The sequence below is a fragment of the Lissotriton vulgaris genome, chromosome 1_1 (assembly GCF_964263255.1).
Source record: "Lissotriton vulgaris chromosome 1_1, aLisVul1.2, whole genome shotgun sequence".
NCBI lineage: Eukaryota > Metazoa > Chordata > Amphibia > Caudata > Salamandridae > Lissotriton > Lissotriton vulgaris.
The window spans coordinates 746,361,460-746,379,569 of NC_141685.1; positions in this window are offsets into that span (position 1 = coordinate 746,361,460).

An 18,110-nucleotide genomic window follows, 5' to 3' on the forward strand; every position below is an offset into this window, starting at 1 on the left:
CTGAATCACCAGGGCATTTCTCTTGTCGTGAACTACCTAGAGGGATCTCTAAATGCTAGAGCAGATAAAATCAGTCATTGATGCTTAGCGGATCATGAATAACAATTACATTTGGAGGTGGTACAGGGTGTCTTTCAGCAATGCGAGACTGCTGGAACATGCAATGTCAACAGTTTTGCAAGCTGCAGTTCCCAAGAAGGTTCTCTCTCAGACGTATTCATCCTGGTGTGGAGCTTGGGATGTTTGTATTCCTCTCCCTGACTCAAGTCCTGAAACAAATGAAGAATGTCTAGGCCAATGTGATTTTATTTGCTCCAGATTGGGCCCAGAGAAGTGTGGTACCCTGAACGTCAGGGCAAGAGCATCTGTGTATAATTAACCTGCTGATGTAGGAAGGTGGAATATTATGTGGTGTGGGGGTTAGACCTCACCATGTAACACTATTACGATACTCCAAAAATAGTCCTTGGAGACACTCTAATAAATCCATAGCTCAGTCCTGCTAGATTGGCAAAGAGCAGTCAGGCTTTACTAGAGAGACGTGTTAAGCGTTTCAGAGTACCAATATGGACAATGAGTAATTGCCACGACTTAAGGGAAATCCGACACCAATTTATAAAAGTAGAGTGTATTTTTATCTTAATGTAGACCCCAAAATGAACAGCATAGCATACATTTAACCGGAGTTATAGATTTCAGAAGCAATATTAAATCAGTGCAAAATAATACAGTGAAACTTTATTACTGCAGTCAATGAGAAAAAACACTATTGACAATCGGTCATTTGCAGGTCGAGTTGCATGGTAGCCTTCCAGGGTAAAGATGATGCTGGTCCCAGGACCAAGCCACAACTGTCAGTTCAGTTTAACTGGCCCATGGGGCCCGGGTGTAGTGTTGTCCTGGCTGGCCCTGGTGCTGAACAGGAGCTGCAGGAGAGCTGCTTTTACCACTGAGACTGTTCTGTGGGGGGAAAAGATGCAAAACCAAAACAACGGCGTGGTTGCTGACATTGGTCAAAGGTTGGATGGAGTTCCTTCTGGTGCAGTGTTGAGTAAAGGTATCAGTTGTCGGAGTGGTGTCCAACATGCCTTAGCAGTGGTAAGTAGAGCCATAAATAACTATGACGTCCTGTGGTCTGGGGCAACGTGGTAGTTGCCTACAACTTTGTGGAAAACAGGACTACAGTTCCCACAATGCACTAGATCATCTGGAGTTGGGTGATCCCTCTACGGGTCCTATGGCCGGCGATTCTTCAGCCCCAGAGCATTGTTTTACCTGTAGTTTGCAGTGGAGTCTGAGGGTGTTTCAGGCTTACACAGGAGTCCCTCTGACTGGGGGCCTAGAGATAGACTAGGACGAGTCTCGATCAGGCAGTTCCAGAAGCTTTGCCACAGGTGTAGGGTATCACTCTTTTCCTTTGTGCATGTCCTGTTGTTGCTGACACAGGTCGCCTCTTTTGTCCTCTTTGAGGCGGGTTGTTCAGAACGGCAGTTCTGGTGTCGGGGTGCACCTTAAAACCTAGATTTCGGGGACTTATGGGTGTGGGACCAAGTAGCTTTCCTGCCCAAGCCCTTGTTCCTGTCTCCTGGGAGTGATCACACTGCCTGGCAAGAGATAAAAATCCTATTTCGGTGGCTGCAGACACAGGAACCGTGGACTTGCCAGCTAGAACATAGAGAAGCTACCAGGAGGGCAACCTCTAAGGTAGCCATCTATGTGCATGCCACATCACCCTCAACATGAGAGTCAGATCAGGGGTGAGAAGTCACATTGTTTGATACCAAACACAACATATTTATGAGGTACCATATGGATATGCTAACCTCTGGTTTGCCTGGGTGACAGCCCATGTTATCCTATGGACTGCTATCACGTATAATGTTCTTTAACCACTTCGCTGCTAGACCTCCCCCCCCTGCCCAGTGCTAAGCCTTTATTTTGCTATTTGGGGTAGTTCGTGCTTAGGCCCCTGTACATTTTTAATCACATAGGGTATCCACGGCAAATTTGCGTCCTTTTCTACAAACATCATGGGGATTCTAAAGGTACCCAGAGTTTGTGGATTCCGCAGGAGGGGACCAAGAAATTAGCAAAAATACAGCTACATTTTGTTTTTTGGGGGGAAAATGCAAAAAAGGGCTACAGATGAAAGAGTCTGTTTTTTTACCTGCAAAGGGTATCAAAAAAGGGGTTGTGGTGCTGAAATCACCATCTTCCAAGCTTTCAGGGACAAGCAGACTTTTGTCAGAAAACCAAACTTTTTTACATAGTTTTGGAATCTTTCTGGGACATTGCCTATTTCTGCTATTTTTTGTGCTTTCAACCTCCTTCCAGTTAATGATAGAAATGGGTATGAAAGTAATATTGGATCCAGGAAAGCTCTACATTTTGGAAAAGAAGACAACATTTTGAATTCAGCAAGGGTTCATTTGTGTAGATCCTTCAAGGTTTCTTTATAGAAACTAACAGTTAAAAATAGGAAAAATGGAAAATGAGTTGAAAAAAACAGCCTTTTCGCTTCAACGTTTTCACAAGTAACTTCTTCTAATTATGACAACTCTTTGAAAGCAATATACCGTTACATCTGTTGGACCTTACTGATTGTGGGGATATATAGGACTTGTGGGTTCACCAAGAACCCGATAAACCCAGAGCCAAAAACTGAGCAGCGACTTGCAATGGTTTTTTATTATGTACCGGGTATATAGCAATTATTCTCGGAAAATATATACATGAAAAAATCGGTAGGAAAGACACCTATGTATTTCTGAAATGGAAACAAAATATAGAGTTTATAATCAGTAGATATTTGCACATTTCCGAAATTGAGAATACTCATACTAGCATAAGAATTATTGATCATTTTTCAAAATTACTTCTTTTTTACACATTGTCTTTCATTTGGAAGGCAGAAATGCATCAAAAGTCAATAGGTAATAACAGTTGCTTTACGAATTTGAATTACCCTAAGTCTCCCGATAAAAATGGTACCTCACTTGTGTGGGTAGGCTTAGTGCCCACAACAGGAAATGGCTCACAACGCAACGTGAACGCACCACAAAAATGACCCTTTTTTTGCAAAGTGCCTAGCTGTAGTTTTTTAACCCTAGCTCTGCCGGCACATAGGGAAACCTAGCAAACCTATAGATTTTTGAAAGGTAGACACCCAGGGGAATCCAGGATGGGTTCACTTGATTGCCTCTCACCAGGTTCTGTTACCCAGAATCCCTTGCAAACCTAAAAAATCGTCAAAAAAACACATTTTCCTAACCTTTCTGTGGTGCAAAGTTCTGGAATCTGCGTGGATCCACAAATTTACACCCATCCTGCATTCCCCAAAGTTCTTCCGAGAAATATGATACCTCTATTGTGTGGGTAGGCCTAGTGCCCATGGCATGAAACTGCGCAAAACACAATGTGGACACACCACAATTTCACAGTAAAAAATGACCCTTTATTGGCTAAGTGCCTAGCTGTAGTTTTGTAAACCTAGCTCGGCCGGCACCCAGGAAAACCTAGCAAACCTATACATTTTTTAAAACTAGACACCCAGAGGAATACAGGATGGGGTGATTTGACTGCCTCTCACTAGGTTGTTACCCAGAATCCCTTGCAAACCTATAAAATTGTCCAAACCCACACATTTCTGAAAACTAGACACCCGGGGGAGTCCAACGAGGTATGGCTTGCATGGGTCCCCTAATTTTTTCCTACCCAGAAGCCCCTGCAAACCTCAAATTTAGTTGAAAAAAATCACTTTTTTCTCACATTTCTGTATGGGAAAGTTCTGGAATCTACGTGAATACACAAATTTCCTCCCACCCAGTGTTCCCCCAGGTCTCCCGATAAAAATTATACCTCACTTGCGTGGGTGGGTCAAGTACCCATGACAGGCAAGGGCCCAAAACCTATTGAGGCGACATCAAAATGACCTAACACAAAACAACCTGGTTTTGCAAGGGTGTCCTATGAGTTTTTGGCCCCAGGCTTGGTGGCCATTTCGGGAACCTTACCAAACCCACACATTTCTGAAAACTATACACCTGGGGGAGTCCAGCGATGTATGGCTTGCATGGGGCCCCCAACATTTTCAGAAATGTGTGGATTTGGAAGTTTCCCAAGATGACCGCCAAGCCCGGGGCCAAAAACCCAATTGACTCCCCTTGCAAAACCAAGTTGTTTTGTGATAGGTCATTTTGATGTCTCCTCAATACGTTTTGGGCCCTTGCCTGTTGCGGGTAGTTGAACCACCCATGCGAGTGAGGTACCATTTTTATCAGGAAACTTGCAGGAATACTGGGTGGTAGGAAATTTGGGGATCCAAGTACATTCCAGAACTTTCCCACACAGAAATTTGAGAAAAAATAGATTTTTTATCAGCTAAATTTGAAGTTTGCAGGGGATTCTGGGTAGGAACACGTTAGGGGACCCTCGCAAGCCATACCTTCCTGGACTCCCCCAAGGGTCTAGTTTTCAGAAATGTGTGGGTTTGGTAGGGTTCCTAAGATGGCCGCCGAGCCCGGGGCCATAAACATTAGGTGACTTCCCTTGGAAACAATATATCAAGAGGGGACCCCTGAAAAACGAATGTAGGCAGAGAGCCAGGGGAAAAGCCAAACTAAACGCAAGAGATTTTCTCTACCTATTTAACTTTAGTATGTGTATTGCATAATATAGTGGGCTTTTTGCAGTAAGCAGAAAGCCTACTAGACGCCAGGGATTTTTTGGGCAAATTTTAATTAGGGTGTGGGCTGCCTAAAACGGGCATGCCAATGCCCCCACCTTAATAAAAATTTGCCCCAAAAAAATCTCTGGCATCTAGTGTGCTTTTTGCCCCCCGGGGGGGGGCACAATGGGTGCTACTGCCCCATCTGCCCCCCAGGAGAGGCAGGAATGCTGTAGTTTTTGTGGTGGTGGGGGCATGGGCATGCCCGTTTTGGGAGCCCTCGCGCTAATTCAAATTTGCCCCCAACAAATCTCTGGCCTCTAGTGGGCTTTTTGCCCCTCGACAGGGAAGATTGGAGTCTAATGCCCCCCTCTGCCTCCAGGGGGAGCAGAAAGTCCACTAGACCCCAGGGAATTTGTGGGGCAAATTTATATTAGGGTGGGGGCTGCCCAAAATAGGCATGCCAATGCCCCCGCCCTAATAAAAATTTGCCCAAAAAATCCTTGGTGTCTAGTGGGCTTATTGCCACTCGAGGGCAGATTTGGGGCTAATGCCCCCATCTGCCCCCCAGGGGGGAAGAATGGCTGTCATTTTTGCGGGGGCATGGACATGCCCATATTGGGCAGCTCTCACCACAAATTATAATTTAAAAAAATGCCTGTCTTATGTGGGCAGATAGGGAGCTACTGCCCCCAAAGGGGGTGGGGGCATGGACATGCTTTTTTGGGCAGCCCCAACCCTAATAAATTATGCGCCATAAAGAAAATCTGTGACGTCTAGTGGGCTTTTTGCCCCCCAGGGCGGCAGATTGGGAGCTACTGCCCCCATCTGCCCCCATGGGGGACAAAAATTCTAAATCACACCAAATATATTTGAGAGGAGCAAAAGCCCTTGCCCAAGGGGCCATTCTCCCCCCCCCCCCCGTTGTCTAGTGGGTGGATCCCTGCATGGGGACCACTACAGAAATATGAGGAAAATTTGTTTTTTAGGACAAATCTTTAGGTTTGCAAGGGGTTCTGGGTAACAGAACCTGGTGAGAGCCAGTCAAGTCACCCTATCTTGGATTCTCCTGGGTGTCTAGTTTTCAAAAATGTATAGGTTTGCTAGGTTTACCTAGGTGCCGACAGAGCTAGGGTTCAAAATGTACAGCTAGGCACTTTGCAAAGAAAGAGTCAGTTTTCACTGTGAAAATGTGGTGTGCCCACGTTGCGTTTCGGGCTGTTTCCTGTCGGGGGCACTAGGCCTACACACGCAAGTGAGGTACCATTTTTCTCCGAAGACTTTGGAGAACGCAGGGTGGGTGGAATTTTGTGGATCCACGCAGATTCAAGAACTTTCCACCACAGAAATGTGAGGAAAATGTGTTTTTTTTTAAACAAATGTTTAGGCTTGCAAGGGATTGTGGGTAACAAAACCTGGTGGGAGCCAGTCAAGTCACGCCATCCTGGATTTCTCTGTGTGTCTAGTTTTAAAAAATGTACAGGTTTGCTAGGTTTCCCTATGTGCCGGCTATGCTAGGACCCAAAATCCATAATTAGGAATATTGCTAAAAACAACTCTGTGCCTAGTCGGCTTTCTGCCGTCCTGGGGGGAATATCGGGGGGTGGGGTGGGGAGGGTGTTGCCCCAATATGCCCCCAAGGGGGACAGAAATGCTGTGGATTTTTTTGGGGGGATGGGGGCATTGGTATGCCCATTCTGGGCAGCCCCTACCCCCACACATAAAAAAAGACAGCGTAATTGTTGGCTTCTAGTTGCCTTTTTGCCCCCCCGGGAGGGGGGCAGATTGGGGGCTGCTGCCCCCATTTTCCCCCCAGGGGGGGCAAAAAGGCTGTAATTGTTGCAGGTGGGGTGTCAGGGGCATTGACATGCCCGTTTTGGGCAGCCCCCACCCTAATTAAAATTTGCCCAAAAAATCCCTGGTTTTTTTCCCCCCAGGGGGGCAGATTGGGGCCTACTGCCCCATCTGCCCCCCAGGGGGAGCAGGAAGGCTGTCATTTTTGCGGGGAGGGGTTGGGGGCATGGGCATGTCCGTTTTGGGCAGCCCAGACCTTAATTCAAATTTGCACCAAATCAATCCCCGGAGAACAGTGGGCTACTAGTCCCCCCGGGGCTAAGCTCACATCTGCCCCCCAGGGGGGGAGGGGGCAGAAAGCCTACTAGACACCAGGGATTTTTTTGGGAACATTTTAATTAGGGTGGTTGCTGCCCCCACCTTAATTAAAATGTGCCCAACAAAATCCCTGCCGTCTAGTGGGGGCAGACTGGGCGCTACTGCCCAATCTGCCCCCCAGGGGGCGCTGGAAGGCTGTAATTTTTGCGGGGGTGGGGACATGGGCATTTTGGCAAATTTTAATTAGGGCGGGGGCATTGGCATACCTGTTTTGGACAGCCCCAGCCCTAATGAAAATTTGCCCAAAAAATCCCTGGCGTCTGCTGGGCTTTTTGCCCCCCCCAGGGGGGCAGGAAGGCTGTCATTATTGCGGGGGGCATGGGCATGCCCATATTGGGCAGCCCCCACCACAAATTATAATTTTTAAAAATTCCTGGCGTATAGTGGGCTTTTTGCCCACCAGTGGGGCAGATTGGGTGCTATTGCCCTCAACTGCCCCCCACAGGGGGGGGGGAAGAAAGGCTGTACATTTTACAGGGGTGGGGGCCCTCACCCTAATAAATAATGCACCAAAAAGAAAATCCCTGACATATAGTGGGCTTTTTGCACACGGGGGGGCAGATTTGGGTCAAAAAGACTAAATCACACCAAATATCTTTGGGGGGGAGCAAAAGCCCTTACCCAAGGGGCTGCTCCCCCCTCCCTGGCATCTAGTGGGTGGATCCCTGCTTGGGGATCGCTCTCCTGGGGCGATTCCCAAACAGGGATCCACTGGGGAGAAGTACCATTGGAAATTGAAGAGTCTCCCCTTTACAATGATACCTCTCCCGTCTTTCTACGTGCCCAGGGGTGCTGAGATAGCTCCTTGAGCACATAGAAAGTGAAACTGAAATGAGCCGAAATGCTCATTTCAGTTTCGGTTTCTGTACAATGACGACAGCGCGACGTGCGGGTTGATCGTCATTGGACCGAAACCAGGGAGGGGGCCTGAGGAGCTGGGAAAGCTCTTCCCCAGCTCCCGAGACTTTCAGGGAGAGAAGGAAATCCCTCTGCGGTCTGCAACAGAGGGATTTCCTGCCCCTGACCTCATGACGGAATGGTTCCGTCATGAGCACAGGGGCACCGATGCTCATGACAGAACCATTCCGTCATGAGCATCGAAGGGGTTAATACTAAAGGGCACTATCAGGTCACATAAGCTTGCACTTACATATACACTCCTTTGGTATAAGACACCCTGCCTCTTGGACTTTAGGAGACCTTCTTTAGGGGTGACAGGCGAACATCGAGATAGTGCATTGACTTCACCACACATGGTGAGGGCAGAGTCGAGTTTGAGTAGTCTGCAATGGCAGGCCTGTTGTCACTTGTTTTGTTGGGTCACTCAGGGTGGCACAACCAGTGCTGCAAGCCCTGGTGACCCCTTTACCTCTCATGCCCTGGGTACCACTAGTACCATATACTAGGGACTTATTAGGGGGGCAACGTCCTTGTTCAATTTTGATTGCCAATTTACATGTAACAGTTTTAAGGAGAGAGCACTGGCACTAGAGCCTGGTTAGCAGGTTTGAGAGCTCTGTCAATTTCGAAAACCAGCATCTAGCAGTCGAAATGGGACAAAAAGTAAGGGGGCACCTGCAAAAAGCCCCGTTTCCTTATAGCCGCTTCAGGAGAATCTTATTGTCATGTCCTTTCGGCTACTTCATTAATGTATACCCCTACTGCATACATTTATCCCATCCACACGACAATAACGATTCTAAACAGGTGACCTTTTACCTAGTAGCTTGCTCCTGTCTCTTCGACACCAGGGTCTAAGTATTCTATCATAATCCCTGTACCTGACGTACATAAAGATGTCCCCAGGCATGGCACCTTTATTCTGTAGGGTCACCTCTTTTTTTCATCCTTGGCCAACAGCCAGCTGTACATGATCACATTCGTTTAGAAAAGCATCGGCAATTGTTTTCGAAACATTTATGATGGTTTTCAAAACAGCCATGATTGTTTTAAAAACATATTGATTCTAGAAAACCCCCTGGAGTGACCACTTTAGAATAAAAGACCCTCACTCCCCCCTACAAATTAGAGAATTCCTTCCAAGCTGAGACGGGTTCCTGCATGCTGAATCTTTGACACGCAGCGGTCTGACATCCCTTGCGGGGTGTTATTCTTGACGCACAGACGGGGTCCTTTGTTTTAAACCATCAGGTGAGGGGGGCTGGTTCTTCCCTTGGGATTTCTTGGCTCCACACATATACATATACGCATATACATGCTACACATGCCGATCTAGGCACATTTCGGCAAATTACTTCGGGCGCATTTTAGAAATATGCAAGTGCTACATTTTTTATCTGAACTGCTTATGTTCATCTCATTAACACTATGGTAGAAATGTATCTACTATTTACTATATTGGAACTAGCAATCTCTTTTGTATGCTTCTGCCTCCTGATTGTCGCAGGACATATGTTTTACACAAGGCTGGCGTTGGACAATAAATACTTATTGAAACGTCTTAATCGTCATCCTGTGAGTAAGCAAGCACGAGCGTCTGAGCGAAATGTACTGTACTGTTTTCCATGATCCCGGAGGAATCAGGGTTGTCATGTTCAGTGGTTCCCAGAGACTACCTACACTACTGTAGAATACGGGGGTGGTAGTGGCACTGTAGAGCTAGCAGGTCTAACAGCTGACATATCCTGTGGGGGTGTCCAGAAGCAGTTGGGACACCAATCCCTAAATTTAGGCCATCCAAAACACGCAGGTCCTGGGGTACTCCTAGGAAATACATGACACTATGTTGTAGTTGCAGGGCATGGTCTTGCACCTGGGCCTGCACAACCTGCACCTACCTCTGTGTGGATTGAACAGGTACAGTCGATTCCATATGCTCTTGATGTTTCAACTTTATTTTGGCTACTTTAGCCATAAAAGCAAAGAAAATAAAACATTTTACAAGCAAATATCCACAATACCTTTTACAAGCAAATATCCACGTAATCAGGCTATGATAAATTGGAGAGAGACAAGTATACAATTTATCCATATTTACAATTACCGCCCTAAAACCGACAATCTTATTACATAAATAAGATAACATTTTGATTTAAAAGCCAGAATATAAAACATTTAAATACCTTACTTCAAAATATGCATTCTACAAAAATGTGCAAAGTGGAGGAAACTAAAATCGGGTTATTTGCACTATAGCTTAAGGCCAAATTCTTCCTAATGAGGTACACATTAAATAGAAACCTACTTATGCAAAACACTACCAATTGTGAAGTATTGGACTTAATTAAACGTTCAGCTTCTTTGTAGGACCTAACACCCACATTTTTGCATAAAGGTCTGATCCATCGAGCCCTAGGAGACTTGTAGACCAGGCAAAAGAAAAGTAAATAAACATCATCCTCTTTCGCCTTTTGCGATCAAAGGGTACAAAGATCAGTCTCCTTATTACCCCCCACCTACAAGTATTTGCGTTTGTCTGCAGGACCCTGTATCTAAATTGCAAATATAAGGATTTTGCTAATGGTTGGCCTATCTCACTCATAATGGGTTCGAAGGAAACACTATCCTTTACGGTCAGAAACTTCTGAGTCAGGGTACCAGTTGATGAACTATGTACTATTTCACTATTGACGTGAGACCAAAAAGTGGACTTTAGGAGCTTTTTCCAAGGAGGTGTCATGCTCAGGGGCTCTTCCCAGAAATGGGATAGCCCTATCCTAATACGCCAAAATGAAATATGTTTTAGCCATTCAATATTCTTGTGCTCATCAATCTGCATGATAACTATTAAACTGCTTCTATAGTTACACAACTCCGGAGTAGTCCATAACCTTACCCAATAGAGTAATGGCCTTAAAATAGCTTGATAATCTGTGCGTTTAATATCAATATCCAAAAACACTGGAACTAGGGGAGTTCTAATCTGTATTTTAAGTAACCTACGTATGATATTGTTTTCATCCTGTTCAAAATTCCTCTTACAGGAAGGCCCCCAAACCTCAGCACCATAAAGTGCCGCTGATTGGGCCTTTGCCTTAAATACTTCCAGTGCTGGCGTAATAGCCTTAGAATGGCTCCCGCCATGTACTTTTAGGATAGGCATCGAATTTTGTTTAAAGGATAATCTGCTTTTTTCCAGATGCCCCTTCCATGAAAGGTTACTATCTAACGTAATACCTAGATAATTGAAACTCCATATGCTCTTGTTCAAAAGGTCCTTGATATTATCTTGGCATCTAGTTGCCCTTCCACAAACTTGGTGTACACTGGGGCCTGAGACAAGTTTGTGGTTATTGCGGCAACCAACAGAGTGACCCATTACATGCTAAATCGTCAGACTTTTTTTGTCTTATTGCCCCGGCAAGGATGAATGAATACAATCTTGTATAGCGCATGTCTACCCGGAGGCATCCCAGAGCTTTTAGACCTGACATCAGGGACAGTACCATTCAGTGAAACAAGAATGTCTTCAGCCGTTTCCTGAAGGCAAGATGGTTGGCTTCAAAACTGATGTTCTCGGGGAGTTGGTTCCAGAATTTAGCTGCATGGAAGGAGAGCTGGCGACCACCCTTGCATGACCACTTCACCCTCGGCACTACCAGCAAATTAAGATGGTTAGATCTCCGAGTTCTGAGAGATTGATGGCGGCGGAACAGAGGACGAAGAATGGCCAGACCATTATTTGTTATAGATTTATGAGCCATACACATGGTTTTAAACAAGATCCTTTCTTGTATCGGGAGCCAATGAAGAGACCGCAAAGCAGCCTTCGCAGAACTGCATCTAGGTACGTCCAAGAGTAGACGAGCTGCACAATTCTGGACAGATTGCAATATTTTATTGGAGCCTGCAGGGGCACCAAGATAGACCGCATTTGCGTAGTCCAGTCGGGAGAGAATGAGGGACTGGACTAGCAGGCTTCTGGCCTCGAATGGAAGAAGGACCAGAACCTTCCTGAGGAGCCTGAGCAGACCATAGCAGGTCGCGGCAACTTTTCTAGCCTGAACTTGAAATCCCAAGGTGGAGTCAAGCCAGACCCCCAGACTCTTAATTTGGTTCTTAGTGGTAGTCGGGGGACAAGACATTTCGGCCACCACGGATCAAGGTTGATGGGGGCCTTGTAACCCAGTAGCATGATATCCGTTTTTGAACCGTTAAACTTGAGAAATTATGCGTCCATCCAGTCCAAGACCTTGGTGAGACAGGGGGCCAGATTATTAATCCCAGAGTCCGAGGCGTCAGCCCTGGCCAGGGAGACGACCAACTGCATATCGTCGGCGTAGGTGACCAGCTGAATTCCCCAGGGAAGAACCACATCAGCAAGTGGTCTCATGTAGATGTTGAAGCTGGTTGGACTGAGTGAGGATCCCTGGGGAACGCCATGATGCAGTGGAAGTTGATTCCACGATGATTTGTCTTCAAAGACCGAGAAGGATCTCCACGAAAGAAAGGACTGGAGCCATTTGAGGGCCATACCTGTGACTCACACCTGCCGCAGGCGGTGGATCAGGAGTGGATGGTTTACTGTGTCGAAGGCTGCGCTGAGGTCCAGGAGGACCACCGCTGCGCAGCCTCCGGCGTCCACAATAATCCTAGTCTCCTCTACTACGGCCACTAGTGCCGTTTCCTTCCCCTGCCTGACTCTAAACCCGGTTTGGGTGGAGTGAAGGCTCCCGTGATCTCAGTAAATGATGAAAGTGCCTGATTGACGTGTTTTTCTGCGATTTTACTAAGCCCAGGCAGCAGCGAGATGGGCCGATAGTTGGACCAGTCTTCAGGATCCAGGCTAGTTTTTTTTTTTTAGAAGAGCCTTAACCCTGGCATGCTTCCATAAAGGGGGAACCACGCCTAATGCCAGGGAGGAGTTTATGACGTCTTTTATCTTTTGAATGGGTGTGAGTGTTTGATTGATTCAGATGCTCTGTCCATCACCACCCCCTTTTGTACCGCTTTTGGCCGCCATAAGTGTGGCAGGGTATGCTCAGACGCGAGTCCCTTGCTCACTTTGCCACTGGATTCAAGCAAGCCGGGCTGAAGACGGCTGGAATGCCAGAAACCGGTCCTGGGTAGCTTGTTTCCGGTCCATGGAAGACACGGCTTGGCAGTTCGGGCTGGACTATTCCCATGAGGCACAGGGTCAGACTGATTTGCATATAGCCATGTCTGAACTGGGGTGGCAGAGTGGGCTAAAGAACGGTGATGGATTAAACCCAGATCTTTTGACTGGGTGTGAGTGTTTGATTGATTCAGATGCTCTGTCCACCACCACCCCCTTTTGTACCACGTCTTTTATAACAGGCAGACAGTCGCAGAGACCTGTTTAAGAACGGATGGTGGGGCGACATCCAAAGGGGAGCCAAATTTAAGGTTACCGAGGAGACTTTCTGCCATGGATAGATCAAGCAGAGGAAAGGAATCCAGTACTACGGGGGAACCAGGACCGATTATGGGAGAAAAGGCATCACCACACTAAGTCAAGCCAAGGAGCTGGGGACCTGGAAGGAAGCCAGAATAGATATTGGCCACCTTGGTTGCAAAAAAATCAAGCCAGGTCATCACAACGTTTCTGGGGGTCAGGGGCTGCATTAACCGGATGGGGGTGGGGGGAGTTGACCAAGGATTGGAATATTTTAAAACTTTCCCTAGGCATTTTAGCTGCAGCAGAAATTTTGTCCGGACAGTAAGTGGATTGTGCAGTTTTTAGTTGGTTCTTATATATTCTGAGGGTAGATCTATATTCATTTTTATTAACAGCTGAGAAATTTTTCCTCCATTTTCTTTCGGCCCAATTGCAGCATTGTTTAAGACTCTTTAATTCCGTGGAGTACCAGGGCATTTTGTTTGGCCCAATGCGATGGCACACTTTTTTCTTGGGCGAAGTGGAATCTAAGGTGGTCTCTAACCACTCATTAAAAGTGGCATTGGCTACGACAGGATTATCATGGGTAACAGACGGGGACTTCTTCAAGGCTGCAACCCAGTCATCCAGGGGTAATTTCGACCAGATCCGGTTAAGTTTCTTGGATAATTTGGACGGGATCCAAGTAAACGAAAGCAATGCATGGTCGGACCATGAAACAAAGAGCGACTCATCACAACTAATGTCTCCGAAATTAGTAAAAAAGTGGTCAATCAAATGCCCGGCTAGGTGAGTGGGTCCAGACACAATTTGTTTCAATTGTAATATGCCTAGAGCATCCAACAGATCTTGCGATGAAAGAGCCTCTAATTTGTCCAGGCGTATATTGAGATCACCTAAAATGGAAAAGTTGGATGTACTACTAATAGTATGGGTGATCTTATCGTGGAGATTGTTATGTGCTCCAGGTGGTCTGTAGACCAGAATCCCTGAAAAGGTGCATGTAGGGGAGAAAGAGATGGAAAACACCATACTCTCACACTCAGAGAGAGGACTCTCAGAGATTCGGCACACAAATAAGATCTTATAGATTACTGCGACCCCTCTTCCTCGACCAGTTTGGTGGTCGTGCCTACAGATCAAATAGCTGGGTGGGAGAGCCCGAACTATATCCGGGTCAGATGTCTCCATTAGGCACGTTTCCGTCAGAAAAAGGACATCAGGGTCTCGCTCCTCCAAAAGCAAGCGGATTTCAACCGCATGCTTCGGGAGGGACCGACAGTTCAGCAATGCTAGTGAGTATGATTTGGCTTTTCCATTAGGGTTACATTGAGGGCAAAGGGTCCTTACCTCCTCCAGTGGAATACGGCTGGGACAGAAGACGGTCGAACAACCTCTCAGTAACCAAAGCTGTTCCCCGCTATAATGTAATTTCTCAGGTACGGAGGGACCCATCCTCCCAGCCCCTGGCCCCGTCCTGGCACGGACGGGCACAGACGGGCTTTCCTTAGGCGCTCCTTTGGCACGATTGGGCGTGTCCGCTACCGCATACGCTGCGCGTAGGAGTGACCGTCTTAATTTATGTGCTTCAGCGCAGGTCCAGCGCATCCTCCCCAAAGACTAGAGCAGCAACCTGCCTCCTCCCCAAGATGGCCGCTGTGAGTAGATGGCCACATCCAAGCCCCGAGAACAATTCAGCTCCTAATCGGCTGAAGTGAGGTAAATCAGGTCCCTAATGCGGCGCAAAACAATTTAAGCTTAATGGCTAAAATATGAGGGGAATACAATGGATTTAATTAAAAACAATGCGTTGGCCTAAAGTGCATTAAAAATTTGTGCAGAGAAATCTAACTACGGCTTCCGCCTCAGGAGTGGAGAAAGTGTCCCTAGGTCTGACCAGAACAACCTTGCCTGCTCAATTTATGCGCTTCAGCGCGGGTCCAGCGATTCCTCTCCAAAGACTAGAGCAGCAACCTGCCTCCTCCCGAAGTTGGCCGCTGTGAGTAGCCGGCCACCTCCAAGCCCCGAAATCAATTCAGCTCCTAATCGGCTGAAGTGAGGGAAATCAGGTCCCTAATGTGGCGCAAAAGAATGTAAGCGAAATGGCTAAAATATGAGGGGAATACAATGGATTTTATTAAAAACAATGCGGTGAAGTAAAGTGCATTAAAAATTAGTGCAGAGGAATCTAATACCCGGCTTTCGCCTCAGGAGTGGAGAAAGTGTCCCTAGGACATGCGCTGGGCATTGTTAAAGGCTACTTGTTGGTTCTTTTGACTTTTTGGCGGTTGCCGATTCAGCCTTCTTTGTTCAAATCCCCTAGCGGGATGAGGATTTATAAAGATTTCAAACATATGTTTCCGCAGAAGCCATTTTAAATGCCATAGTGGGACTGATTGTTGTTCTCAACTTTTTGATGCACACCCATTTTGAGCTAATGAACAGTTGCCTGCTATACCTTGGGGCACTAAAAATTGTCTTTTTGGTAGCAATAATCAGCTTATTTTGTGAGTGAGCTACATGTACTAGTGAGGATACGGGATCAACTGCAGACATTGCTATGTTAGTGTAAGTGAGGTATATGCTTAAACGCCATTTTGCTGCTTTTGCCACTTTTGCACACAACACGATATGGCTCTCGTAAATAACCCGCTGGTGCTCTTTCACATGAGAACGGTCTGTTTTTCACAATTCTAGGTGCGCTCTGTTCCGTCAGTCTGTACAGCGCGTTAAAGGGCGAATAACAATGGATGCTGTTAATGCATGTTGATCGGTTCCACGCACATTAGACATAACAGAAACGCAGCTGATCAAAACCTAATTCGGGTGAATTTAATATTGCATTGCATGCATGAAGAGGCACTTGGAGACAACCTTTCCAACCTCGAGGAGCTGTTCTTGTCCTGGGATGTGATCTTTGTGGTATGGGAACCACCGTCAAAGCCTAGAGGTCTTCTTCTATTATTAATTAAAACTAGCTCTGAACACAGGGAGGGTGGTAACTGCACTATAATTCTGTTTCCACTGTCATTTATAATATGATTTCCGCTTTTGTGTTTTATGGAGTTGTAACAATGCTGATCGTATTATTCTTATGCATCTGTTCGTTAGTATTGGTGAAAGTACTGCATCTTAGAGCACCTTAGTTAAAATAAACATTTCAAACTATACCGTGTCTCTGCTTACTCACATTGTGGACTGGTATGAGTGCTAGAACACAAGAGTGTTCTTGATACCCACTATTCCTGAGAGTTTCCTAATTCACATGTTCTAGGTTGTCTAATCATTGGTAGCTTCGCTGTAGCACGGAGAACAAATGAGACACTAATGCTAGTCGGATTGGGGTTCTGACACAGAGGTGGGTTTTTTGGTACACCACAATACACCGAGGTCCTGGTTTCCTGCATAGTTCTGTGCATGAGCAGAATCCCTGCAACATGGCACACCTAATGTTTGGTCTTATTTTCATGACACTTTAGTAGTGCTTACACTTGTCCACAATACCATCACTCCTGTTTCCGGAAAACAGTTGTGGCGGCATAGCCTACCTATAAAGATGAGTTGTAGGTTCATTCAAACTTGAGATTTTGAAAAAGGTTTACATTATAGTATTGAATGAATAACCCTTTTTGTGCTACCACACAGATAAGTTCTTTCCTTTTTCTTAGTTGTTATGGCAATCAAAATTGCACTGCATAGTTGTGCGGCGCTCCATCGTCATTTGACAAAATATGGAGTGCCTGACGCAGGTGTTGCGCTTATTTTTGTGGTTGGTGCCAACGCAGAGTTTCAATTTGAAATGTTCTACCTCTGGGTTACCTTTGAGGCTGTGGATGGAGATGATAACTTGTTCCATTCATATACTCCCACAGCGATACCTGTAGCATACCGGCCATCGACAACACTCGAAGTTCCCATTTCTGCATGGCAACATCATATTTGGTTTAATGGCATCCCCCCCCCCCACACCGTGACTCCAGTTCGTTTACGCACATTATTGATCGTAGAGGCTACTTGGCCAGTTTTGGCCAGGTACACACCACATCTATGGAATCTGAATGTCGCAGTGGATGAATTACGTGTTTTGCACACCTCCTTAATAGGGGTGCATCGGGCTTTAGTCCATTACGTTTCCCGCAGTCTCCAGGTGGGAGCACTGGGTTTGCAGCGCAACCAGCTGGACCGGTCGGATTGTCGATTAGTCCCGTCATGGTTAATTTGGTTATGGGCAAGCGACCCACGAATAAGGATGATTTACCTTATTGGCTTGCTGAGAAATTTGACCAGCTGGAAGCAGTATTTCCTAATACTACGCCTGTGGAAAAACACAGGATACATACTATTAGTTTGCAGAAAGACTTGATACCAGAGGTAACAGATTGTGAAAACTGGGGTAAAGTATTTGCAGCAGTGTATGCAAAGTGATCCGGCACACCTACTATGACTGTCCTGCCCTACGTGATCAAGCGTGTTCAGGATGAGCATGGTCCGGCGGCGGCAGTTGAGTTAGGAATGAGGCTAGTCGGAGAGTTTGACGTAGTTGCTGATCTCATCCTTGCGAATGTAAAGGGAGATGCGGTTAACTTTCAGGTGTCTAATGCTTTGCGCCTTGTCCCAGATGCCGCAAAACCCTGTGAGTTACCGAAAATTATTGCGGAAGCATATAAAACCATTGGCCGCAATAGTTTGGGTATTAAGCCTTTTGCTAAAACAGCAGCACAACCGTAAACTTAGATGGCGCAGTCTACTAAAGACGACCGTCCAATTTTTCCAAAAAAGAATTAGAAAAATAAAAAACAGGGGTAGCACCAACAGAAACAAGGGTCGCGTGCTGCGTCACCAATACCCAAAACTACTGAGCGCACTTATGATTTGCGCAACCGCTAGAGAATTAGGTCTCCTGATAGATTTCAGGTTCCTGATCAGCATTCTCGTTCTTCACAGGAAACATTA